At 37.1% G+C, this 19006-nt stretch overlaps 2 pseudogenes; both read right to left on the reverse strand.

The window, feature by feature from the left end:
• Positions 1 to 2661: 2661 nt before the first annotated feature.
• On the reverse strand, positions 2662 to 4014 carry LOC142841243 (poly(rC)-binding protein 2 pseudogene; annotated as a pseudogene).
• A 10948-nt stretch (positions 4015 to 14962) lies between these two features.
• The window catches only part of LOC142841030 (small ribosomal subunit protein uS12-like), a 334675-nt pseudogene continuing 330631 nt past the window's right edge, over positions 14963 to 19006 (reverse strand).

The raw sequence follows: 19006 nt of genomic DNA on the forward strand, positions 1-19006 counted from the left end.
AATGAAATCACATTTCCAAGAAAAGATTTTTCATCACAGGAAAATTCTCATATATTAATTGCTAGTATTGTTCTACAATGCAGCTTTAAAATGTCTTTGCAATTAAAATGTAAGCACTAAATTTATCTATAAATTCATCCATCTTTTGTTTGATCTATTTTTCTTCTATAAACACAAACAATTTCTCATTTAGGTTTGCAATATATAGTTTTCTTATATTCATTCAGGGTTTTTGAATAGTTCCACAAATGGTTGACTAATTTCTATTTATTAGGGATGATTAAAATGCAATGCATATTATGGCTGAGCTGGAGAAAAGAAACAAGGACTAATTATTTGCTAAGTATATAGTAGAACAAAAGCAACAATGAACAGAATATGTATGTGACCTTAATTCTTGAGAGTATTTCATATTTGTATTACTGATCAGGCATCTTTATTTTACATTCACACATATTGTGAGACATGTGTAACTCTTTCAAATATTGATTTTATCTAATTGGTTTGCACTCATTGAGAATCATGAAAATAATTCATCATGTGCTTCAATTTAGCAATTCTTATATTTTACCAACTGAGAGAATTGGACTCTAAGTCCTAGTTTGTTTATTTTCTTTTCCGAGCTGCACAATATACAACTTACTGCATTTCTTATTTGCTGTGTTTTTAAAATTGCAATATCCTGAAGTTTTTGTTTGTGGAATTTATTTCCAATTGCTCCTTAAGAAGTCCTTCATTGCTACAGCTACATTTCTAAGTGACTGAGCTACATTATTCACTGTTATTTTCTTAGAGAATTTACCACTATTTGTAAAGCTTAAGAACAGCCCTTTAGATCCTGAATGAAAAATGAGAAGGAAGAGAGAACTTATTTCTCAGGTCTCTTTCTTTTACCAACTTATTCAGAACCAGGTCTTTGTTTCATTTTGTTATGTCCTTTGTTTTTTCCAGTTCCGGGTATCTGCCTCAGAGCATACTTAATGTTGGATAAGAACTTGATCAAATGAGCTCTACCTTCAGTCCACAGATAGATACTTTAAAAAGGAAGCTTGTAACGTTAACAGTCATTTCCCCAATTTTATTTTTAATTCACTATTTGTGAGTGGGGTATGCATGTAGGTATATGCATGATACAACATGCATATAGAGAAGTCAGAGAACAACTTTCATGACTTTGTTCTTTTCTTACATTGTGAATTCTGAGAATCAAATTTAGGTAGATAGGGTTATGAGGCAATTGCTTTTATCATCTGCCGGCCCAATTTTCTCAACATCTTGCATTAAATGTATTATCTTAAACTCGAGTTATTCAGTTTCCTATAAAATGTTTCCTTTTTACTTCAGAGATTTTGCACATAATATTGAAAAATACATGTGCATGCAAATGATATGTATTTACTATGATTAATGTGGTAATGAATGGCAGCTATTATAAATGTCAGTATGCTTGGAGGCCATTAAGGATGGACTTCTCCACTCATAATCAGATTCTGATATTACCTTCCTTTTTCCTGGTAGATACCAATTTTCAAAAGGCGAAGCAACATCATTACTTACAGATTTAAAATATCATAAAAGAGGAAGATAGATGTATCAGGGGTTTTGAGATGATGGTATAGAAAAAGATACTTCTTCCTTGACAAGAGAGCAGAATTTGTCATGTACTTCAGGCTCTGGATGTATATATAACATTTTAAAACTACCCTAAATATTACATATTTTTGTCCACTTCCTTAAAAGTGAATCCTACTGACCTTTACAATTTCCTGGCTATGGGAACCACCCTTCAAAAAATCCAATTTACCCCATGAAATGTGAAAAGACTAGTAAGAGTAATCATCCCCTTAGGGAGATAATGTGCTTCCACACTCAAAGCCCTTCCATTTATGCAGTTGTTCACAGATTCTTATTGCTTATCAGGCCCACTTTTGAATTGTAATTCAAACAGCCTAGTCCCTCCCCTTCTTTATAGTCCTCAGATGATGGCCAAAATCTATGTCTGCTTGTTTGATACTTTGAGCATTCTCATAATATCCTTGAAAACACTGGATTCCCCATCCAGCAACTTGCTTACCCTTATTTCTCTTATTTCCCATTTCCTGCATTCATGGACCCTGTTAAGACCCTTTGAAGGTTTCTGTTACAGTATTAAAATGGCTTGAGAAAAAGCATCTGGGGCGGGGGCGCTCCATAACACAGTCCTAAATTAATGGAAGTCAGAAAGACACAAACAGGGCAGGAATCTGTGATGTGGGATTCCCCCTCTGCATGCTGTGATTACCATTGATAAAAAAAATGCTTTGGGCCCTTATCAGAGCTATAGGGGAACAGAGCTAAGTGGGGAAAACTAAAGTAAATACTGGGAGAAAGAAGGGCGGTGTCAGAGAGAAGTCATGGAGCCCCACTGGAGCCAGACAGAACTTTAGCCCTTAAGCCACAGCCACGTGGGGATACACAGGTTAATCAAAATGTTTTTTGTCACTGTGGCAGCCAGGTCCTATTCACCACAAAGCTCCAGTCCATCTTTTAATTTATTTTGAAAAATTCCTGACATTACAGAACTAAACTAAAATGTATTAATATTACACTCTTACATTTCCATGACAAACAAACATTCATGAGCCAAAAAAAAAAAACCCAAAAAAAGGAAAAGGGGGGAGAAGGTTATAAAACTCAATATGGATATCTCAGCGTAACTGCTGAACAGAAAAAGGATTAAAACGCTTTTAATTAAAAAATCATGAGTGGATGATAAAGTGTGTAGAAACTGAAAATTTATAAACTATTTAAAACCTGGAATCGCTGACTGTTCAGAAACTACACAGATGGATCATGGGTGGTGGTGAACAGCAGAAAGGGATTATGGGTGAATCTGTACAGTTCTAGCTGCTCCCCATGCCACCTGTCTCCGAGGAAAGCCTGACACTGATTAGATACTGAGCCAGGCTGATGCTGGCAGCAGACCCAGTGATGGTGACCAGCCTATCAGTAGATCCTTCCACTGGGTTTGCAATTTTGATCTGCGCCCCAGACATCTGACGGATCTCATTGATTTTGGTGCCCTGACGCCCAATTATGTAGCCAATCAAATTATTTGGAATGGTGAGTTCATGAGAAGTAATTTGAGCAGATGCATCCAAACCCCAATAGCCTTTCCCCTCTGGAGAGCTGGATTCAATGCCACTGAATCCGGTATTGCCATGGGTCATGGGAAAATGAGACTGTTGCATTGCCAACTGGTGCAGCTTGGTCAAATCTGGCTGTGGAATGGCATACTGTCCTTGAATGGTATAGGCCTCTAGAGGTGCTCCCTCCAGGTCAGGGTTGAGGCACATGGACGGGGTGGTGTGGGGAAAGCTCGCACTGTCACTGCCTGTGCTGTACCTTTCCTGACCACCTGCAAAGATGACTGGAGAACTCGAGGGCTTGGGCCAGTAAGGGATGGTCACGCCCTTGGGGCGGGGGGACTCCAACATGACCACGCAGATCTGTTTGACACACTCAATGATGGATTGCGGAATGCCAACAATAGGATTGCCCGCTCAATTGAGCTGGGGAGCATATCCCCTGCCACCTGGACCTGAGCCCCTGTAATCTATTTCCTCGATCTTGCAACCGCCTTTTCCAGTGAAAGAGCCACACTGACTAGCAGGGACCATGAGCCGTAAGGTAACTGGGGGTCTGCTGGCAGCTGTGCTATTGGTCATAGAGCTGCTTATGTCCTCTTCCAGTTTATCAATGATCATAGCAAACGCTTTGAAGATGGCATTAGTGAAAATTTTCACTGCCAAAGTGAAAATTCTCTCAGGACAATTCCCTTCTGAGATGTTGATACGTGCACCACTCTCCTCATGCATCTTCTTAACAGATTCTCCTTTCTTTCCGATGATACTGCTAACTTCCTTTCCATGCATAAGTAGCCTGATAGTAAGAGTGACATTTAATCCACCTTCAATCACACCAGTGTTCATGTCTAGCAGATATAGGGAGCTCAACTTTTGAGTGGTGAAGTCTTTGGTCACGAGTGGAAGTGAATGGCAAAACTGGAGGCTCCAGTTGACTGAGGAGAAAAGGGGAGCAGGCGGGAAGGGGAAGGGCGGGAGGCAGGGGGTGGAACAATAGGGGCCAGCGGGAAGACAACCCCCCCCACCACTGCTGGCGGGCAGAGGAGGGGGTGGAAGGGGAAAGAGACCCTGGGGTGGGTGGAGGGCTGGCTGGTGGGAGGGCAGGAGAGGGTGCAGGCTGCGGCTGCTCCTGCTGCTGACTCTGCTGGTCTGGGTAATAAAAATGGGTTTAATTAATATATAAGAGTTAGCCAATAAGAAACTAGAGCTAATGGGCCTAGTTAATTTAATGGGCCAATGATTTAATTAATACAGTTTCCGTGTGGTTATTTTTGGCTAAGCGGTTGGAAACCAAGTGGCCTCCTCACAACAAATCTAGAGGCAAGAGCTGATGCAGAATCCATGGCGGAATCCTGCTAATTGGATTGCTACCCATGACTTACTCACTTTACCTTCTTATCCCAGGGCCACCAGTCCAGGGATGCCAGTACCCACACTGAGCTGGGCCCTTCCACATCAAACATCAATCAAAACTAAAAGTGCTACAGGCTTCCCATAAGTCAATCTGATGGTGACATTTCCTCACTTGAGGTTTCCTTTTCTAAAATAACCCCAGGATGCATGATGTTTACATAAAACTGCACATACTCTGTAGTGGGAGGCTGATTGTTGGTTCCCAGCTGCCCAGCCAGCTTAGACCTGAAATAATCACACAGAAACTGTATTAATTAAATTGCTGCTTGGTCCATTAGCTCTAGCGTCTTATTTGGCTAACTCTTATATAAATTTAACCCATCTCTATGAATCTGTATATGCCACATGGCTTTGGCTTTCGGGCAAAGTTTTGGCATGTCTGACTCTGGTGGCAGCTCCATTGCATCTCTCTGACTCCACCCTTCTTTCTCCCAGCATTCAGTTCTGTCTTCCCCACCTACCTAAATTCTGCCTTGCTATAGGTCCAAAGCAGTTTCTTTATTCATTAATGGTATTCAAGCATAGAGAGGGAAATCCCACATCAATACTCTAATTCAAAAGGCAGGACTTTCTTTCTATTCTCTGTTCTCTTGCCAACAACAACTGGAATTTACTACTTGTCTGTCATTTTTGTCTAAAATAGTAATAAGAATGCCTCAGAGCTTACTTCTGAGTCACTTTTTAAATTATTTTATCAAGGACACTAAGAACTTGTAAAAGAAAACTCATGTTGCCCAGCAAGAGTGGAAATATTCATATTTTAATTAGCCTATCTACTTTCTCCCATATATATCAGACAACACTGAGGAAAACTAGTGACACTGAAAAATATTAGGTCAAAAACTAGTAAATTGAATGTGAGGTTAGGTAAAAGAAAAGATGAAATTTCTAATGTGTACTATATTAATAAATTTACTTATGTTTAATACTTAATTGCAAGTTTGAATGAGATGAAAATACAATCTTATGCACATTGCTATTTGTAATTCATTGCATATTTATTTAAAAATTTTTGTTATTTGTTGGTGCTAGACAGAAGGCTCACAATTAAGAATTTTAGCTGCTTTCCACAGAGTTCCTAGGCCCATTACACCGACACCCACATGACAGTTCACAGTCATCTATAACTCTAGTCCCAGGGTGTGCCACACTCTATTATGGCCTCCATGCATATATGCAGATGGAAAATTATAGCCTATTTAGGGATAAAGATAACCAAACATAACTACAACATTCTAGTACCCACCAATCATTGAAGTTTAAATCAGTCAAGCAGCCTGATAGGTTTTTAAAATTTATTTATTTATTTTACATCTCAATTGTAGTATCCTCTCTCTCTTCTCTTCCCATTCCTTCTTTCCAACTCCCCTCTGCCCTGCTCCATGTACTCCTCCTCCATTTCTGTTCAGAACTGGGCAGGCCTCACATGGATTTCAACAAAACATGGCATATCAAGTTGAAGAAGGAATAAACACCTCCCTTGTATTATGGCTGGTCAAGAAAACCCAGTATGAAGAATAGTGTCCCAAAAGCCAGTAATAGAATCAGAGACAGTCCCTGCTGCCAATGTTAGGAGTTTCACTACAAGACCTAGCCATGCAACTGTCACATATGTGTAGAGAGCCTAGGTCATACCCATGCAAGCTCCCTGTTTTTCAGTTCGATTTCTTTGAGCCCTTATGAGCCCAGCTTAGTTGATTCTGTGGGTTTTTTTTGTGATGTCCTTAATCCCGTTGATTCATACAATCCTTCCTCCATCTCTTAAGCAGGATTCCCTGAGCTTAGCCTAATGTTTGACTGTGGGTCTCTGCATCTGTTTTCACCAGTTAGTGGGTGCAGTCTCTCTGATGACAATTGGATTAGGCACCAAATTTATGGGTATTAACAGAATATCATTAAAAATTGCTATGTTGACATTTTCCCCTCTATACATATTTGTTTTTATCCTAGGTCTCTGGATTATCTAACCTCTGTGTCTTGGAATTCCAGTGTCAGAAGTGGGCTCAATCTCATGGCATGGGTCTCAGACTGGACCAGTCATTGGTTTACCACTCCCACATTCTCTGTGTTACCTTTATCCCAACACATCCCATGGGAAGGACAGATGATAGGTCAAAAGTTATATGGTTGAGTTGGTATCCCAGTCCCTCCACTGCAGGATTTGCTTGGACACTGGAGATGGCCAGTTTAGAATATGCCTTTACTGTTGCTAGGAGTCTTACTTGTTGTTACCTTTGTAGATTACAGTGAGTTTTCCTTGCATTCACCAGGTTTCTCCCTGACCAAAAAATGCCCCCGTGCAATCATTTCTTTGAGTATGCTTGTCTTCCGTCTACATTCCAACCTGATCCCTCAGGTTATCATCACCAACCACTCCTTGTCCACCCACAGGGCTGTAGATGGAAGTTTTTTTTTCCTACCTGAACCACAGCCTTTCAGTCCCAAATAAACATACAGAGGCTTTATTAATTATAAACTCTTTGGCCTATTAGTTCAGATTTATTATTAACTAGATCTTACAAGTTAAATTAACCCATAATTCTAGGGTATGTTTAGACACGTGGCCTGGTACCTTATTCAGTGAAGCATTCTCATCTTGCATCCTCTTTATCTGGCTGGTGACTGATTCCCTGCCTTTTCATTTCCCAGAATTCTCCTAGTCTGGTCACCCACCTATATTTCATGCCAGGCTACTGGCCAATCAGTGTTTTATTAAACCAGTATGAGTGAGAAATCTTTATAGTGTATAAGAACATTATCCCACAGCATTTTACCCTTATTTTCAAAATTAGATCTTTCAATCTAATCTCCTTTGTTTAGCTATTTTCCTTACCATTATCTATAACGATTTGTAACTAACACACTAAACAAAAACAAATAACCATAATCCATTTATTGTGAATATGGGCCTTTTTTCTAGGCTACTTCCTGCTGATTGGGGATGCTGATAATTTGGGGCTCAAAAAGAAAATTTAGAATTTTGGTTAAAGTCCTGACTGCAGTATTCTATGAGGCTAGATCATCTTAGGCAGTAGTCTTGAAGCCATTCTAGATGTAGAATTCAGAGGAAACTGCAGCAGGGTACTCTAACACATTGGATCATCCGTGCCATCAAATCTTATTGGAGATTTTTAAGGGGGGGTCCATATAAATCTGACCACACTGAACCTGATAGACGAGAAAGTGGGAAGTGACCTTCAATGCATGGACACATGAGACTACTTCCTAAATATAACATCAATAGCACAGACAATAAGAACATCAACAAATAAATGGGACCTTTTGAAACTGAGAATCTTCTGTAAAGCAAAGGACACTGTCAAAAAGACAAAAAGGCAGCCTACTGAATGGGAAAAATATCTTCACCAACCCCACATCAGACAAAGGACTAATCTCTAAAATATATAAAGAACTCAAGAAATTAGACATTAAAATTCTAAATAACCCAATTAAAAAGTGGTGTACTGAACTAAACAGAGAATTCTCATCAGAAGAATTTCAAATGGCCAAAAGATAATTAAGGATATATTCTTCATTCTTAGCTATCAGGCAAATGCAAATCAAAACTACCTTGAGATACCATCTTACACCTGTCAGAATGGCTAAGATCAAAATCACTAATGATAGCTTATGCTGGAGAGGTTGTGGAGCAAGGGGAACACTCATCCATTGCTGGTGGGAATGCAAACTTGTGCATCCACTTTGGAAATTAGTGTGGCAGTTCCTAGAAAATGGAATCTACCTACCTCAGAATCCAGGAATTCCACTCTTGGGAATATATCCAAAAGATGCTTAATCATACTACAAGAGCATTCATTCAGATTTGTTCATAGCAGCATTATTATTAATAGCCAGAACCTGTAAACAACCTAGATACCCCTCAACTGAAGAATGGACAAAGAAAGTGTGGTATATTTACACATTAGAGTACTACTCATTAGTTAAAAAAAATGTCATCTTGAATTTTGCATGCAAATGGATGGAATTAAAAAACATCATCCTGAGTCAGATAACCCAGGCCCCAAAAAAAACAAATATGGTATGTACTCACTCATAATTTGATACTAGTCATAAACAAAGGGTAACCTGCATATAGCTCAGAACACTAGAGAAACTAAGTAATACTGTGAACCCAAAGAAAAACATATATAGACCCACATGGAAATCTGGAAATATGAATCTTCTTCTTCTTCTTCTTCTTCTTCTTCTTCTTCGTCGTCGTCGTCGTCGTCGTCGTCGTCGTCGTCGTCGTCTTCTTCTTCTTCTTCTTCTTCTTCTTCTTCTTCTTCTTCTTCTTCTTCTTCTTCTTCTTCTTCTTCTTCTGTCTTTTCATGATGTCCTAGATTTCCTGGAAGTATTTTTGTCAACAGTTTTTAGATCTAACGTGTTTTGTTTTTTTTTTTTGCTGATGAATCCATTTCTCCTATTGTACCTTCAATTCCAGAGATTCTCTATTCCATCTCTTGAATTCTGTTGATGATGCTTACATCTGTATTATCCAGATTTTCTATTTTCTGATTTTTCTCTGTTTGTGTTTACTTTATTGTTTCTATTTCAATTTTCATTTCTTGAAGAGTTTTTTTTGCCTGTTTTTTCTTGATTTTCATGGTATTTTTTAAGGAATTTGGTGATTTCCTCATTTTTTGGTTGTCTTTTCATCAATTTCATTAATGGAATTTTTAATCTATTCTTTAAGGACCTCTATCATCCTCATATAATTAAGTTTAAGATTGTTTGCTTGTGTTTCTTCTGTGCTCAAAAATCCAGAGCTTGTTGTGGTACAATGGTTGGGCTTTGGTGTTCACATATTGCCCAGGCTGTTGTTGTTTGTGTTCTTACACTTAAGTTTAGGTATCTGTATTTGGAATGATTATAAGTCTGGTTGCCTATATTCACCAATCATTTCTAGAATTGTCATTGTTCAGTGGGTGTTTTCTCCATTGGTTTCTGCTTTCTCTCTGGTTTTCTGAATTTCATCGCCTATGGCTAAGGAGAGGGTCTCTGCTCATGTTGGGGGCTAGAATTCTGATGTTTGGATGATATTTGTTTCAGCAAGCGATTGCACCCCAAATTTTGGACTGAAGTTCTGGCTATATACGTGCATGGCCTCTGATCTGACTTGGGGTCCTCTGGAGTTCAGAAGTTGAACTAGCTTCTGATGGGCAGGAGGCTTCTATCTCATTTACTGGGAGTTGTGCTGGTCTCTGTGGTTCAGAATTATGGTCTGGCATCTGAGAAATGGAATTCTCGGCTGGCCTCATGGAGTATAAGGCTTCTGCCAGAGGTGTTTTCTGGGGTATGATGATGAAGAGAGAGGGGCAGTTGGAGTCATGCTGAGTAAATGAAGGTAGGTTGGTATTCCTTCTTAACTTGTGTTCAGGATGCTGGTCTGGCTTCTGGTAGGTAAGAGGCTTCCTCTAGAGATCTGGGCCAGGATCAAGTTGGAAGGAGTACCTCCTTTTAGGATTGTGCTGGGCTAGGCAGATGAGGGGTTGAGTGTGGTGGTGGCTTACCTGGTTTTCAAGCCTGGTCTTTCATGCAGTGGAAAGCTTTCTCCAGAGGTGTGAGCTGGGGAATGGTGACAAGGAGAAGAGGAGCAATTGGTCCTATGCTGGGCAGGCACAGGCAGTGTGTATGTAAGGTCTTACCTGGGGTTCAAGATGCCAGACTGGCCTCTAGGAAGTGGGAGGTTTCCTCTGGAAGTGTGGGCTAATCAGATGTTCTGTGTTTCATAAAGATTATTTTTTCCTCTTTTCCTTTGGTTAGTGTGACAATTTTTCCCATATATTTACTGTGAGTATTTGGATAAGATCCTGGAGTTAAAACTCATAAATTCTATTCACTTCCAGACCATGTCTCCTTAAATTCTTTTAAGTGTCCTGTAGCATGAAAAATAAAAACCCAGCACATATATTGTGATTCAGTCTGAAGATCAGAAAAGCAACCCAGCCAACCACTAGGGAGATCTTTTACTTCTACAAAATCTTCAGACTGAAAGGGTTATCCTGCATTGCTCTCCACCTGATGGAGGAAGGTCATTGGCTAATAAAAAAACTGCCTTGGCCCATTAGATAGGCCAGCCTTTAGGTGGGTGGAGTAAACAGAACAGAATGCTGGGAAGAAGGGAAGTGAGCTTCATCATGTCTGCCGGCTGACACAGAATGGACGTAGGCTAGACTCTTCCCGATAAGAGCACCTCAGTGCTACACACATTAATAGAAATGGGCCAGGCAATGTTTAAATTAATACAGTTTGTATATTGTTATTTCAGGGCATAAGCTAGCCAGGTGGCTTGGAGCAGGGTGGCAGCAATTCTACCCGCAGCTCCTTCAGCATCCACCAACCTCAGATTCCAAACTCCACTGACGTCCTGTCTCTTCCTCTTTATAGTCTCTCTATCCAGCCATATCACTTCTGTCCACACCTTCCTACTGCTGGCATTAAAGGCATGTAATCCTAAATGTTGGAATGACCTTTTTGTGAGCTCTGTTTCTCCTTTAGAAAGATTCAATCTTGTGTAGCCCAGGGTGACCTTGAACTCACAGAGATTCTCTGACTTTGCCTCCCGAGTCCTGGGATTAAAGGTATGTGCCATCACTCCCTGACCTATATGGCTGACTAGTATATCTGCTTTGCCCTCTGGTCTTCAGACAAGTTTATTTATTAAAATACAAATAATATAATTACTATAGTGTCCAACTGGTTCATATCTGTCTCTCATAATTCACCACTTTTTGTTTCTGTTCTCATATTGTGAATTTTGATTTCACTGGAGGATTCTCTTCTTGTGTTTCTGCACCAGTAAATTGTGATTTTTCTATATTTACTTCTTTGACAGTTTTGATGTAAGTGATTTGTCCTCTAACCTCAGTTCCCTGATAGGTCCCAGAGGAGTTGCTGACTTCAACTGTTTAACTTGTTATTTGTCTTTAGCAGAGAATATTCATTTTCAAGATCCATGTGAAAACCAGAAATTACAGTTTTTACTAAATTATTCAGACTCAACTTTAGGTTAATTTATAAATATTCATTGTTAATTTAATTTAATTTGACCATTTATTTCTTTATTTCTCCCTTACACTTGCACTGGTTGTTACATTGGCAACGTTTGAAATGAATTGTAGATATGGAAATGATTAATATATCTAGACATTGCCTTTCAGAAGTACGTTGACAGTGCAGTTTTAAGAAGCCAATAGAATGTAGACATGTATTATAATATGATGTAATTATTTCATATTATTAGTATTTTTACACAGTTTTGCAAAAGGTGTTGTGGAAAATAGTAGGCAGAAGTTGATTAGGCTTTTTGGAAATTTTAATATGGATTATTTTTGAATATCATGTTTTAACTGGGTCATCTTAAAATCCTTCATTACTACTCTAGGAAAAACTTAGAAAATATGGGCCAAGTTAGTCCAGGCTAAGGATTTTTTAAGCAATGAATTTTTCCAATGCATACGTATGATAGAGACCAGCATCTGATTTCTTCAGGTTTATTATGCTGTCACATGACAAAATGAAACCCTATTTTGGTGATGGATCTATCATTGCTGATGCCTTTGTTCTAACAATAAAGGTCTTATCTGTTTTATTTTTCTGAAAAATTAATGTCACCTTTCTTGTTTTCTGATTTACTAGTAATATAATTATGCTATAAATACACTTATTTTCTTTAACATCATATATTATTTTCATCATATATTATTTTGAAGATATTTTCTTCATATATAAAATGACCAAGAAAGGGTGATAATTCAAGTTCTAACATATCAGTAATCAAAGTCAAACAATGGTATTGCATTTTCGAACAAACTTTTGAATTTTTTATTTCTAAATAGATGCAATTATTTTATATGTATGTCTTAGTTTGTGATTATAAAAGTACCATAATGTATAAGCTAAATAACTAAATTTAATTTCTCATACTTCTGGAGCCTGAGAAGTTCAAAATCAAGACCAGTTCTGTTTCTGTTGGGAGCACACTTTCTGATTTCTAGATAGTAATTCTTATTGTATCCTTTCATGGCAAAGAGAGAGGAAGAAAGAGAGATTTATTCTCTATATCCACATTTAAGGGCAGTGATCCCATTTGTTACAGTTATGGCTTCATGGCCTCATTGCCCCCTGAGGTCCCATATCCTCATACAATCTATCACCAATGTGGTTTAGACTTCAACCTATGACTTTTAATAGACACATTAAACCCTTAAAGGACGGTCACCATAGTAGGTTCTGTATTTATTCACGTTACCTAATAAGTTTTAAACAGTAGGATGATATTTATATTATAAGGGATTAATGACAAAATTTTTATATATTTAACTTTTATTTAATATTTATTAAGTAAACACTGTGTGGTATGACAGACACAGAAGTACCCTCTATATAAAAATGAAAAAATAATCAGAGGTTCTGTTCTCTAGAAAGTTACATTCATGTGGGACGTAAAATAATTCATGTACATGTTTTATTGATGTTGTTCAATAACTGAAAATTAGACATATAAACAAAATAAAAAAATAAGGAAAAGCATTGTTAGACAAACTAGTTTTAAAGCTATTAGAGTAGGCCACAGAACAAAATGCTATCAAGTTAAGATAACTTCAAAACTTGATTTCAGATATACTCTTATAGGTGAAAAATTGAGATTTTGTGCTTCTGAGCATGTATCTGTCAAGTTTGCAAACATTCCTGCAGTATTCTTCTAGCTGCCCAAACTTTCATGTTTTACAACCTTTCTCAGCCCCTGTGAATACAAAGCTTCTCTTTTTCCTCATGAACCTACTGTCAGGAAAATTTTGTTAAAATTTATTTCTTCCATTGTGTTACAAAAACAGTATGGATATTGAAGAAATATTTTGACATTGGCCACACATAAATATACATGCAGAAATGCACAATTTATGCCACACTCAAACCTGAAAGACCCTTGTCTGATAATAATCAGGTAGTAAAGTTACAAGCAGTCTGTGAGGTTCATCTCTTACAACTCAAAGGTAAATTTTAACATTTCTGTGCTGTTCTATATCATGCTATCACAGTTAAGGATTACAGCTCTATAATCAGTTTATATAAGTAGCTTGCTATTTCTAAATTTCCTCATCAATAAACCTGAAGTAGTATTAACATGCATAAAAACATTATAATCAACTTCTGTCTAATTGGGCTCAAGGTCTGATCAATAGATGGGAATTCATACCTGCTACACAAACCTTGCCTAGCTTGTAGACCCTAGAGAAGAACCTGTTACTGTCATTTTTCTAAACCAATATAATTTTAAACTGTATTATAAACATGTACCCATATAATCATGGATAAGGACAGCTCTTATCTCTCATTAAAGAACCTTCTGCTTTATAACAGATGGAAGCTATTGCAGAAACTCACAACTGGTCAAAATACAGAGAACACCTAACCGTGGGGTTCCTATTGTTAACAGTACATCTGAAATCCCTGCACCTAAGATTCGGGAAACATTGCAGAGGAGGGAATGGAAAGATAGAAAGATTAAAAGGACCAGAATGCCTGTTACTAGATAGTATATTCTAGACATGACTGGAGGGCTGCACCCATCCAATCCCAACAATATGGTTGCCTGAACAAGCCCTTCATAATGACACCAACACCAGTTGATATGCTAGTATGCATGAAAGAAGTATCTCTCTCCCTCTTTCTCTCTCCAAGGCCCCTCTCCACACACTGATGAAGAGCTACCAGGCAATCGGTGGTTGATAATAGAAGGGAAAAACAAACAAAACAAAAAACAATCTTCTCCAGTGATATGCTTGCTGATATGTTATCCAATCCCAAGTCAACAGTCCTAAGTACATGAATTTGAGGATTAGAGTAAATATGGGAAGAGATGTGGATAGAAAGAGGTATATACATTAAATATAGTACCTATGCTTGACAGCCTCAAAAAAGTAAATAAAAAAGTGAAATTATCCATTGTTTTACAGTGAGAGTTAAATATTAATAATGATAACATTAATTCATGATTATTAAGTTCTTAAAATGTGCTTATCTGTGGTCAAACATTTTACTTATATGGTCTGATTTAATTAGTGAAAGAACCTTTAGGTGAGTAATATTCATAACCAAGGTTCATTGAGATAAATCCCCAACAAGAACATCCCTGGGAAATTGCTAACATTTAAAACAAGTTTTTTTTTTATTTATAAATTTTCGAATAGTGAATTCAAGACATAATCCATGAAAGGCATTCAATATGGTATTTGGCACTTAGAGACAAACCCAATTGATTATAAAAGTCTAGAATTAAATGTATTTTTACATTAATTATGTTATTCAAAATGTAACAATTTTCTTTCCTCTCAGGTTATAAAATCAAATCAATAAATAAATTAATTGAAAAATTTTACCATTAATAAAATTACTCACTTTTAGTTATTTTTTCTCAGAATAGGAAAATTTATTACTGTGCTTCTACTGTCAAAATTTAGGATCTTGGTCTTTCCTTCTTGCCTTTGTATAGGGCCAAAAGGGACACATTGGCTACTTTAACAACTTTAAAGCGGACTCCAGGAATATAACCTACAGCATGACCCTTTCGACCACATCCAGCAACCAGAACTTCATCGTTTTCCTCAATGAAGTTGAATCAACCAGTATTGGGGACAAAAGCTGTGATATTCTTGCCGTTCTTGATGAGTTGCACCCCAACACACTTCCTGATAGCAGAATTTGGTTGCTTGGCTTCAACTCCTCCTTTTTCCAGCACGATTCCCTTGGCATGAGAGGCACCTCCAAAAGGATTGGCCTTCAGGGCTGTGCCCAAGTGGTCTTTCTTTTATTATTTATGCCACTTCTGGTCCTGTTGGTGGCTGTGGAGCTTCCTGGCAGTATGGAGACCACGACACTTGCCCATCTTGCCAACACCACGGGCATATATTGATAGAAGTGTGAGTCTAAAATCTTATTTGGTGCTCATTGTTATTAGGAATCTTAAGATCTCTTCTCTTAAAAATACATAATATGTATTTTATGATTCAAAATTTTATAATAGAAGCAATAACTTATTTTTAAATAATAATGATGTTAGATTATTGATTGTCCTATATTTAGTTGTTTAAATCTTAATTTCATAGTAAATAAATTTTAATGATTTTTTTGTTTTTTTATTTTATGTTTATACATACTTTTATTATGTGTATGTATATGTGCCATGTGTATGCCTGGGGACCATGCAGGTCCGAAGAGGGCACTAGATCCCCTGAAACTGGGTTCACAAATGTTTCTTAGCCATCATGTTAATTCTGCTAATGGAACCTGCAAGAGCAGCAAGGTGTTTTAACTGCTGAATCATCTTTCCAGGTGTAGATGACTAACTATAGTTCAATATCTATAATTTTCTTCTTATTATGGTAAAATAATGGCAGTTTGTTTAATAAGATAATGTGATTTTTTTATGTGTGATAGGAAATTTAAACTCCAGAAAAAGAATATATGTTTGAAAGTTTAATGTTTTAATAATATTTTGACAATTTTATCTTTAGTATTATTAATTTTTCTTTGTTTTTGTTATTTTCATCCATGGTATATAATAAGATATAATCTTACATATGTTTCTATTGTTTTCTCCATCAAACTCCCCTCAGACTCCCCCAACACACTCCCTTCTCAACTTTCTAACATTATTTTTGATACTGTGCTTGTGAGAGGACTCTATTTTAGCTCCCGGACCCATATAGGGTATTGTGTGATATTTTGATTGTATTCTAAAAAATAGAGCTTGCTTGGATTAAGAGGACAGAGCTAGTCACTAGACTACCAAAATTAACCATACAGATTTGTAGGAGTATAGATAAAGAGGAGACAAGAAGTAGTAAGGAGGCGATAAGAGAGGGTCTCCATCCTTTCAGATGGAAGAATGAAAGAGGTACTAGGTGACTAATTGCTGCTCCCTGCTTCTCTGACCTTTCAGATTCCTACTTCTATATTTGACTCCCGATTTTTTATTGATTAAGAATAATTAGATTTAAGCTTCAGTAGGATGACTCACCTGCACCTGCAACTCCAGCTCCAGGGGATATGATGCTATTTTTTGTTGTTTGCTGACACAAAATTTATGTGCACAAACTCACATAGAGACACAAACAAATAAAAAGTGTATCATAAATGAAGTAGATGATCTCTTGGCCTAATCTCTTACTGAGTAACTATTGACAGCCAATATTTGCTAGTTGAGGAAGAACGTTATTTTGAGAATGTGCCCACTGATATATTTTTACTGGTTCCCATCAGTGACTCCACAATCATGTACAACCAGACACTAGGTTGATTTAGTGAACTATCAAAATAAATTTTAACATGCTGAGGTTCTGAGTAATAAGAGTTTAGAGTATGAAATTGAACAAAATACTAAAATGTCTAGTTATAAACAGGTTTATAATTAAAACTAGATGCAACAGTCCTAACAGCAGGCATTAAAAGCAGACACATGTATGTATGTATGTTTATATATTTTCAAATGTCTAAAGAGTGACTGATTTTTTCCAATAAGTATTTATTGAATGAGAACAAAAAAAACAGGCACATTGAAAAATAGTTGGAAAACAGTACACAGATAAACCTAAGCATGTATATAAGCAATCTTTCAATAGATGTCAATAAATACTATTGTAAAACTGAATAACTATGTACAAAATAATGTAGCTGGGCCTTTGTCTTATACCATTCACAAAAATGTGTCCCTCAAAGGCATGAGAAATTGGTTCCAACACTCTTCGCTCAGATTTGAATCTACAGATACTCATGTTTCTTATATAAAATGTCTTACTTTGCTTAACACTTGTAAACATCTTCCTTATTGATGAAAATACCTCTGAATTAATTATAAAATTTTATGAAAACCATTCTCATATTGCACATGGAATAATGGAAAGAAAAACAGTACTGTTTTGTTCAGATATAATCTATTTCAGGATATGTCTAGCAGACAACATTCTGGAGGTAGCAAGGGGATCATGAGCCCCCAAACCTAATTGAGAAAGCATTGATAGTTGATTGCTTATAGGGGAGGGAAAATCACTATTTTTAAGGTTGTAATTTCTGGTAGTTTGTAACATGGAGGGGGCCTGGCCTGCTTGTTTGTTGGGGTTTTTGTCCTCCCACCAGGTACCCCCAGCTGTTTAGCCCCAAAGAAAATCATACATAGGTCTCCATAAATTATACACTGATTGGCCCATTAGCTCTAGCTTCTCACTGGCTAACTCCCACATCTTGATTAACCCATTTTTCTAATCTATGTTAGCCATGTGGCTCAGTACCTTTTTCAGTCAGGCAGATCACATCCTGCAGCTTTGGAGGTCTAGGCAGGAGTGGAAGGAATCAACTTTCTTCCTTCTTCCCAGAATTCTCCTGTTCTCATTACATCATTTCTACTTCTTATCTGGTTTTCCCACCTACATTTCCTGCCTGGCCAATCAGCATTTATTTTTATAACATGATTGACAGAATACAGACAATTCTCCTGCACCAGTAGTTTGGCCACACTCTAGAGGACAGTCCTATACCCTTGCTTGAATCTATGGGAAGCACAAATTGTACTGTGTATATTATCAAATGAAATTAATAGAGGACAAAATGTTAGGATGGTCTGAAGATCTGTATGAGGTTCTGGGAGGAGTTAATACAAGAAAAAAAGGTGAAATTTATTGTATGAATGGGTGAAACTCTATAGGAATTGATAGAAATATGCCATAAAAAAGAATGAGGGTAGTAAATAGCATCTATGAACACAATGATGCCTTTGCAGCATTTCATTCCTTAAATTGCTTTCACTGCAGTTGGTACAACAGAACATAAACTTGTGAATCTTATTAGGAGCATCACTTTCCAATGGAATACTTTTGTTCATTTCAACTACAAAGAACTAACAAGAATTCTGATTTCTCCGAAAATTCTGTATACAAAAGTGCAAACCTGATTTTATATATGTGTGTGTATGCTTTTCAAGGTTTAAGTTCCTTATTGTTTTTTCCATATTTTATTTCAACAAAAATATATGGAAAAAAGCCGGGTGGCGCACGCCTTTAATCACAGCACTTGGTAGGCAGAGGCAGGCGGATCTTTGTGAGTTAGAGACCAGCCTGGTCTACAAGAGCTAGTTCCAGGACAGGCTCCAAAACCACAGAGAAACCCTGTCTCGAAAAACTATATATATATGGAATTTGAAGGGTGCATGTCATATAAATATATACATACAATGTATCATATACTTATATAAGTATATGCATGTCAATAAAGTATATAAGTATATAATATACTGTATATTAATGTGCCATATCATATGCAATACCATTTTGCATAATTATATGATTGTATTAAACATAATCTATATAGATAATACTTATGATATATAATTATATATGGTAGTATGTATAAGTATTATGCATATACAATACCTATAATATATGCACACATATTTATATGTGCAGTTATAT

The sequence above is a fragment of the Microtus pennsylvanicus genome, chromosome X (assembly GCF_037038515.1).
Source record: "Microtus pennsylvanicus isolate mMicPen1 chromosome X, mMicPen1.hap1, whole genome shotgun sequence".
Classification (NCBI taxonomy): domain Eukaryota; kingdom Metazoa; phylum Chordata; class Mammalia; order Rodentia; family Cricetidae; genus Microtus; species Microtus pennsylvanicus.